Genomic DNA, 9,525 nt, shown 5'->3' with positions numbered 1-9,525 from the left:
TAGGCAGCAAAGCAAGATCACTGAATCACTAGCTTTCTGGCTGCAAGGCTAAATGAGGAAGTCTAGGAAACCAGAAAGCACCAGACATCATGGAGAAGGAGAAGCTCAGGAAAGTAAATGAAGGTGATTGTAAACACCTAGGCTCACCATCAAGCTGCAGAGGTGGATCTGATCTTAAACAGCATACCAAAGACTTTGAGATTAAACTAAAGGATCTACCACTGCACATGGCCCCAAATGATCACTGGGTGTGGCACACATAGGAGATAGATCCTAATAGTACTGCAAATATTTTGAAAACAAAATTGGCATTGAAACTGCAACCTATAGAAGTTTGGTTGAAATTTGTGGCCTGAACACAACCAGCTCTATTGCCTGCTAAAACAAAAAAATACCAATATTCTCCACAGGATTTAAACAAAACTGAGAGTCTTATAATATTTTAAATGTCTAGGATACAATTAAAAATTATTCATGGGACTTCCCTGGTGGTACAGCAGTTAAGAATCCACCTGCCAATGCAGGGACACAGGTTCAATCACTGCTCCAGGAGGATTCCACATGCCACAGGGCAACTAAGCCCATGTACCCACAGCTACTGAAGCCCATGATCTAGAGCCTGCAGGCCACAACAAAAGATATCGCTGCAGTGAGACGCCTGCACACCACAACTAGAGAAAGCCCATGCACAGCAATGACCCAGCGCAGCCAAAAATAATTTAATTAATAGATTAATTTAAAAAGATGATTCAGCATACAACCAAACAGGAAAATCTAAACTCACATGTGTAAAAACAATTCAGGGGCCAACACTTAGATAACACAGATGCTGAAATCAGCTAATGAAGGCTTTAATGCAGTTATTATTAAAGCATACCAGGAGGTAAGAGAAAACACTCCTGAAAGGAATGCAAAGAAGTAGAAGACATGAAGAAATAAACTAATATTTCAGAACTGAAAAATTTTTATGAAAATTTGATGTTCCCTTTGGAAAACAAAATGGAATAATTTTAATTTAATATATAAGAACTTTCTTGGTTGTCCAGCGGTTGGGAATTTGCCTTGCAATGTTGGGGGCATGGGTTTGATACCAGGCAATTAGGATCCCACATGCTGCAGAGCAATGAAGCCTGTGTACCAGCTGGCAATTGGATCTCTGGTTCCTTTTGTCTTTTCTAAACCTAGCCTGTACATCTGGAAGTTCTCAGTTCACATATTGCTGAAGGTTAGCCTGAAGGATTTTGAGGATAACCTACCAGAAAGCAAAATGAGCAGAACTGTATGGTACAGTCCATGTGCCACAATGAAAGATCCCACATGACACAGCAAAGACCTCCTGTGTCACCACTGAGACCCAACGCGGCCATATAAATAAGTAAATAAAAATTGTAAAATACAACAAGTAAAATTAAGAAGCCACTGGATGGGTTCAATCCCAGAAAGGAGATGACACAGGAAAGAGTCAGTGAAATTGAAGATAACAACAGAAATTATTCAATTTGAACAAAGCAAAAAACACAGGGTGGGAAAAAGAATGAACAGCACCTCAAAGATGAGTGGGACAAAACCAAAAGATCTAGTATTTGCGACTGGAGATCAGAAGAAGAGGAGAAAAAACACAATGCAGTAAAATACATTTGATAAAAATGACTGAAAAGTTCCCAAGTTTGGTGAAAAACATAAACTTACAGACTCAAGAAAGCTCAGTGAACCCTAGACAGGATAAATCCCAAAAAACTCACACCCAAATATATCATAATCAAACTGATGAAAATTGAAGATAAAAAAAAAATCTTGAAATCAGCTAGAAAAAAATGACACATTACTTATAGGGGAACAACAATTTCAAATGACTGCAAAATTCTTATCAGGAATCTTGAAGGGTAGGATTAAGTGGGTCAACTTGAGGTGTGAAGGAAATAAAAACAATAACCCTGTCAACCTGCAATTTCTAAATCCAGCAAAGATTCCTTCATGAATGAAGTTCAAATAAATACATTCTCAGAGAAGGAAAACAAAGATAATTCATTGCCAGAAGACCTGCTATAAAGAATTAGTAAAGGAATATCTTTAGATAGAAGGGAAAGTATACCAGAAGGAAACTTGGAACATGAAGAAGAGAAATAGTAAATATCCAGGTAAATAAAATAGACTATTTTCGAGTTCTAGTGTATGTTTTCAATGCATGCAAATGAAATCTACAAGACAACTATAACATAAAGAAGGGAGTGTAAAGGTATCTAAATGATGAAAACACTTCTACACCCACTTAAAGTGCTAAAATATATTGATTCTAAGGAAACTGTGAATAATAAACATTTATATTTTAATAAAGATATATTGCCAAATCAGGCTTCCCACGTAGCACTATGGTAAATAACCTGCCTGCCAATGCAGGTAAACATAAAGAGTCGTGGATCCCTGGGTCGGGAAGATCCCTTGGAGGAGGGCATGGCAACCCACTCCAGTATTCTTGCCTGAAAAAAATTCCATAGACAGAGGAGCCTGGTGGGCTACAGTCCATGGGGTCGCAAAGAGTCAGATACAACTGAAGCAAATTAGCATGCATGCATGCATGCATAGAAAACTACAACAGATAAAACTGAACACAGTTGACCCTTAAACAATTCGAGTTTGAACCACACAGGTCCACTAACTCACAGATTTTTTTTTACAGTAGTAAATACTACTATAGTATGTTCAGACCATGATACAGTTCATTATCATAATGAGGTACCTTTTAGAATATCTCAAATTTAAATATTGATAATAATAAGTTCTGTTGAGGATGCAAAACAGAATGCTCATACATTCTCATGGAAATGCAAAATGGAAAAGTGCTTGGGGAAAACAGTTTGGCAGTGTCTCATAGAGTTAAAAATACTCTTGAACACATGAGTCTCTCATAAAAACAATGACCTAGCAAACCCACTAGTGTGTATTTACTTTAAGGAAATAAAAACTTCTGTTCACACAAGAACCTACACACAAATGTTTATAGCAGGTCTAGTCACAATTACCAAAAACTGGAAACAACTTAAATATCCTTCAACAAATGAGTAGACAAGCTGCAGTACATTTCTACAATGGAATACTACTCAGCAATGAAAATGAATAAACCATTGACTTATGCAACATCTCAGATGAATCTCAAAGGCACGCTAAGTGAAGAAGTCAGTCTCAGAAAGTTATATACTGTGTGACCAAATTTACATATAACATTCTCAAAAAGAAAAAAATAATAGTGATGGAGATCCAATCCATGGCTGCCAAGGGTTGAGGAGGTAATACAATGGAGTTTCTTAGGACAATGGAACTGTTACATATCTTGATTTTGGCAGTGGTTATATGAATCTATTGTATTAAATTAAAGAACTGTACACTCATGCAAGTATGTACACATAATCAACTTTACATTAATTTAAAAATAAAACTATACCATGATGTATTGCTGTCTTAATATTTGAAAACAATATTCAGCAGAATAAGTATATAAGAGAAGACCAAAATTCAGAGGCATTCATCAATTCCCTCTTTATTATATAGCTAAAAGATAAAATCAATCATTAGAAGCATAGTCTGAATTAGAATGAATGAGGCTAGATATTGTTTCCAGTCAATGTTTTGTATTCTCATAAATCAAATCTATATCACTCAAAAAGTATACTCTAATAGTGCTTTTATAAAGTAGGTTGTAAATCCAGCAGCATTTTTCTTGCTTTTAAGGAGTCTGAACAATCCATGTAATAGAATTTTTCTAAATTTTGACAAATTTGGGAACAGGGCATTTGTATGAACACAGGCTCTGGAACGAGACAACCTGGTTCAAATTCAAGCTCTTACTAGCTAGAATTCAGATTCAAATTCTGCTACTTACTAGCTATTCAACCTGGATAAGTTTCTTAATCTTTCTGTGCCTCCGTTCCTTTTCTGAAGATAATAATACTTAATGCATAGGGTTATTATTAGTGAGAATTAAATAATTTAATATGTGAAGAGCACTTATAACAGTGCTTGACACACATTAAATACCATTTTGGTGTTTGTTCAATAATGGGCACTATGTTCTTTTCCACTTATGGCTACGTGACCCTACAGGTATGCCACATTACATATGATTAAATACTCAAATTCTATTTGTATGTCTCAAATGGAATTTTGTCAATTTGTTAATACAATAAAGATTTAATTGTAAGTTTCTGGACTTGAGTCACTCCCTCAAAACTCTGACAGGTACAGCATGCAGGACTCAAGCTATGGCTTCAGCTCTATCTAGTACAAAAGACAGACATACTTTAATTAACAGATATTAAAAGAGTGGGTTTCAGGAAAAAAGAAGCTAGTCTGACCCTAAATTGTGTTGACAAACCTCTAGTGTCCCCTCTGGTCACACCTTTCTTAAAGCATATATTCCATTCTAAATCACATGCTTAATTGATTTACAGGGTTAATCTGTTCAGCCTTACAGGTAAGATTGATAAAAAATAAATAGATAAAAAATAGATAAAAAATCTAGGTGAAAAGATCTAAATCTTTTGCTGAGCCTAACTCAGCAAAAGGAAGGACTAACTCTGAAGAGTAAGAGATGGGCTACCTGAACAATTAGTGAATTCCTTGTCACTGGGAACATGCAAATAATCTTAATGACCAGCTGGTGGGACATTAATGTTCACAACAACCACAGTCATTTACTAAATGCTTATTATGTCTGTCTTTTACATACATTATTTTCAATCCTTTCACCAACTCTATAAGGTAGTCACTATTCCCATTTTATAGGTGAGGAAACTCAGGCTCAAGGATGTTAAGTAAATTACCCCAAACACACAGCTAAGTTGCAAAGCTGTGATTTGATCCAGGTCCTCTGATTCCAGAGTATACAGTCTTTCTACAGTTCCACACTGTCTTTGGTTGAAGAAGCAATGACTTAAACATTCTTTTTGATCCTGAAAGAGTGTGATTCCTTGAAATTCTATCTTTCTAGATAATATAACTAGATCTTCTTAACCATTTCTATAACACTGTCTTCATCAAGGTAAATGATGTGTCTTACCTGCGTGAATGCTGGTTTGTTATCTGTGAGAGAGATGTGCTCCAATATAACATAACTCCTAGTATGTCAAAAGACAACAAAATTAACAATAAACTGGACTATGCAGAACAAGTGTGGAGTTACTAACTCCTGAATTCACTTCCTAGAGAATGAGATTTTGAATTCCTTATTGCCAAATTCAGACTGAAATTGAGGCAAGTGGGGAAAACCACTAGACCATTCAGTTCAGATCAGTTCAGTTCAGTGGCTCAGTCGTGTCCAACTCTTTGCGACCCCATGAATCACAGCACACCAGGCCTCCCTGTCCATCACCAACTCCCGGAGTTCACTCAAACTCATGTCCATCGAGCCGGTGATGCCATCCAGCCATCTCATTCTCTGTCGTTCCCTTCTCCTCCCGCCCCCAATCCCTCCCAGCATCAGAGTCTTTTCAAATGAGTCAGCTCTTCGCATTAAGTAGCCAAAGTATTGCAGTTTCAGCTTTAGAATCAGTCCCTCCAATGAACACCCAGGATTGATCTCCTTTAGAATGGACTGGTTGGATCTCCTTGCAGTCCAAGGGACTCTCAAGAGTCTTCTCCAACACCACAGTTCAAAAGCATCAATTCTTTGGCGATCAGTTTTCTTCACAGTCCAACACTCACATCCATACATGACCATGGGAAAAACCATAGCCTTGATTAGACGGACCATGGTTGGCAAAGTAATGTCTCTGCTTTTTAATATGCTATCTAGGTTGGTCATAACTTTCCTTCCAAGGAGTAAGCATCTTTTAATTTCATGGCTGCAATCCCCATCTGCAGTGATTTTGGAACCCAAAAAAATAAAGTCTGACACTGTTTCCACTGTTTCCCCATCTATTTCCCATGAAGTGATGGGACCAGATGCCATGATCTTTGTTTTCTGAATGTTGAGCTTCAAGCCAACGTTTTCACTCTCCTCTTTCACTTTCATCAAGAGGCTTTTGAGTTCCTCTTCACTTTCTGCCATAAAGGTGGTGTCATCTGCATATCTGAGGTTATTGATATTTCTCCCGGCAATCTTGATTCCAGCCTGTGCTTCTTCCAGCCCAGCATTTCTCATGATGTACTCTGCATATAAGTTAAATAAGCAGGGTGCCAATATACAGCCTTGATGTACTCCTTTTCCTATTTGGAACCAGTCTGTTGTTCCATGTCCAGTTCTAACTATTGCTTCCTGACCTGCATACAGGTTTCTCAAAAGGCAGGTCAGATGGTCTGGTATTCTCATCTCTTTCAGAATTTTCCACAGTTTATTGTGATCCACACAGTCAAAAGCTTTGGCATAGTCAATAAAGCAGAATTAGATGTTTTTCTGGAACTCTCTTGCTTTTTCCATGATCCAGCGGATGTTGGCAATTTGAACTCTGGTGCCTCTGCCTTTTCTAAAACCAGCTTGAACATCTGGAAGTTCACGGTTCACATATTGCTGAAGCCTGGCTTGGAGAATTTTGAGCACAACTTTACTAGCGTGTGAGATGAGTGCAATTGTGTGGTAGTTTGAGCATTCTTTGGCATTGCTTTTCTTTGGGATTAGAACGAAGACTGACCTTTTCCAGACCTGTGGCCAAAGGTCCGTCTAGTCAAGGCTATGGTTTTTCCCGTGGTCATGTATGGATGTGAGTGTTGGACTGTGAAGAAAGCTGATCGCCGAAGAATTGATGCTTTTGAACTGTGGTGTTGGAGAAGACTCTTGAGAGTCCCTTGTACCGCAAGGAGATCCAACCAGTCCATTCTAAGGGAGATCGATCCTGGGTGTTCATTGGAAGGACTGATGCTAAAGCTGAAACTGCAATACTTTGGCCACCTCATGCGACGAGTTGACTCACTGGAAAAGACTCTGATGCTGGGAAAGGTTGGGGGCGGGAGGAGAAGGGGACAACCAAGAATGAGATGGCTGGATGGCATCACCGACTCTGTGGACATGAGTTTGAGTGAATTCCGGGAGTTGGTGATGGACAGGGAGGCCTGGCGTGCTGTGATTCATGGGGTCGCAGAGAGTCGGACACGACTGAGTGACTGAACTGAACTGGCCACTGCTGAGTTTTCCAAATTTGCTGGCATATTGAGTGCAGCACTTTCACAGCATCATCTTTCAGGATTTGAAATAGCTCAACTGGAATTCCATCACCTCCACTAGCTTTGTTCGTAGTGATGCTTCCTAAGGCCCACTTCACTTCACATTCCAAGATGTCTGGCTCCAGGTGAGTGATCACACCATCGTGATTATCTTGGTCGTGAAGATCTTTTTTGTACAGTTCTTCTGTGTATTCTTGCCACCTCTTCTTAATATCTTCTGCTTCTGTTAGGTCCATACCATTTCTGTCCTTTATTGAGCCCATCTTTGCATGAAATGTTCCCTTGATATCTCTAAATTTCTCTAAGAGATCTCTTGCTTTTCCTATTCTGTTGTTTTCCTCTATTTCTTTGCATTGATCACTGAGGCAGTCTTTCTTATCTTTCCTTGCTATTCTTTGGAACTCTGCATTCAGATGGGTATATCTTTCCTTTTCTCCTTTGCTTTTTTGCTTTTCTTTTCACAGCTATTTGTAAGGCCTCCTCAGACAGCCATTTCACTCTTTTGCATTTTTTTCCCGTGGGGATGGTCTTGGTCCCTGTCTCCTGTACAATGTCATGAACCTCCGTCCATAGTTCATCACGCACTCTATCTATCAGATCTAGTCCCTTAAATCTATTTCTTACTTCCACTGTATAATCATAAGGGATTTGATTTAGGTCATATCTGAATGGTCTAGCGGTTTTCCCTACTGTCTTCAATATAAGTCTGAATTTGGCAATAAGGAATTCATGATATGAGCCACAGTCAGCCCCTGGTCTTGTTTTTGCTAACTGTATAGAGCTTCTCCATCTTTGGCTGCAAAGTATATAATCAATCTGATTTCGGTGTTGACCATCTGGTGATGTCCATGTGTAGAGTCTTCTCTTGTGTTGTTGGAAGAGGGTGTTTGCTATGACCAGTGTGTTCTCTTGGCAAAACTCTATTAGCCATTGGCCTGCTTCATTTCGTGCTGCAAGACCAAATTTGCCTGTTACTCCAGGTGTTTCTTGACTTCCTACTTTTGCATTCCAGTCCCCTATAATGAAAAGGACATCTTTTTTGGGTGTTAGCTCTAAAAGGTCTTGTAGGTCTTCATAGAACCATTCAGGTTCGGCTTCTTCAGCATTACTGGTTGGGGCATCGGCTTGGATTACTGTAATATTGAATGGTTTGCCTTGGAAACGAACAGAAATCATTCTGTCGTTTTTAAGATTTCATCCAAGTACTGCATTTCGGACTCTTTTGTTGACCATGATGGCTACTCCATTTCTTCTGAGGGATTCCTGCCCACAGTAGTAGATATAATGGTCATCTGAGTTAAATTCACCCATTCCAGTCCATTTTAGTTCACTGATTCCTAGGATGTCTATGTTCACTCTTGCCATCTCCTGTTTGACCACTTCCAATTTGTCGTGATTCATGGACCTCTTTACAGCATCGGACCTTGCTTCTATCACCAGTCACATATGACCTAAATCAAACCCCTTATGACTATACAGTGGAACTGAGAAATAGATTTAAGGGACTAGACCTGAAAGACATAGTGCCTGATGAACTGTGGACAGAGGTTCATGACATTGTACAGGAAACAGGAATCAAGACCATCCACAAGAAAAATTTCAAAAAAAAGTAAAATGGCTGTCTGAGGAGGTCTTACATATAGCTGTGAAAAGAAGGGAAGCGAAAAGCAAAGGAGAAAAGGGAAGATATACCCATCTGAATGCAGAATTCCAAGAATAGCAAGGAGAGACAAGAAAGCCTTCCTCAGCTATCAATGCAAAGAAATAGAGAAAACAATAGAATGGGAAAGACTAGAGATCTCTTCAAGAAAATTAGAGATACAAAGGGAACATTTCATGCAAAGATGGGTACAATAAAGAGCAGAAATGGTGTGGACCTAACAGAAACAGAAGATACTAAGAAGAGGTGGCAAGAATACACAGAAGAACTGTACAAAAAAGATCTTTATGACCCAGATAATCAGGCTGATGTGATCACTCACCTAGAGCCAGACATCCTGGAATGTGAAGTGAAGTGGGACTTAGGAAGCATCACTATGAACAAAGCTAGTAGAGGTGATGGAATTCCAGTTGAGCTATTTCAAATCCTGAAAGATGATGCTGTGAAAGTGCTGCACTCAATATGCCAGCAAGTTTGGAAAACTCAGCAGTGGCCACAGGACTGGAAAAGGTCAGTCTTCATTCCAATCCCAAAGAAAGGGAATGCCAAAGAATGCTCAAACTACCACACAATTGCACTCATCTCACACGCTAGTAAATAATGCTTAAAATTCTCCAAGCCAGGCTTCAGCAATACGTGAACCATGAACTTTTAAATGTTCAAGCTGGTTTTAGAAAAGGCAGAGGCACCAGAGATCAAATTGCCAATATCCT

This window comes from Moschus berezovskii, chromosome 12 (assembly GCF_049115385.1).
Source record: "Moschus berezovskii isolate FMDL1 chromosome 12, NW_MosBer_1.0, whole genome shotgun sequence".
NCBI classification, from domain to species: domain Eukaryota; kingdom Metazoa; phylum Chordata; class Mammalia; order Artiodactyla; family Moschidae; genus Moschus; species Moschus berezovskii.
This window is presented reverse-complemented; position numbering follows the sequence as displayed.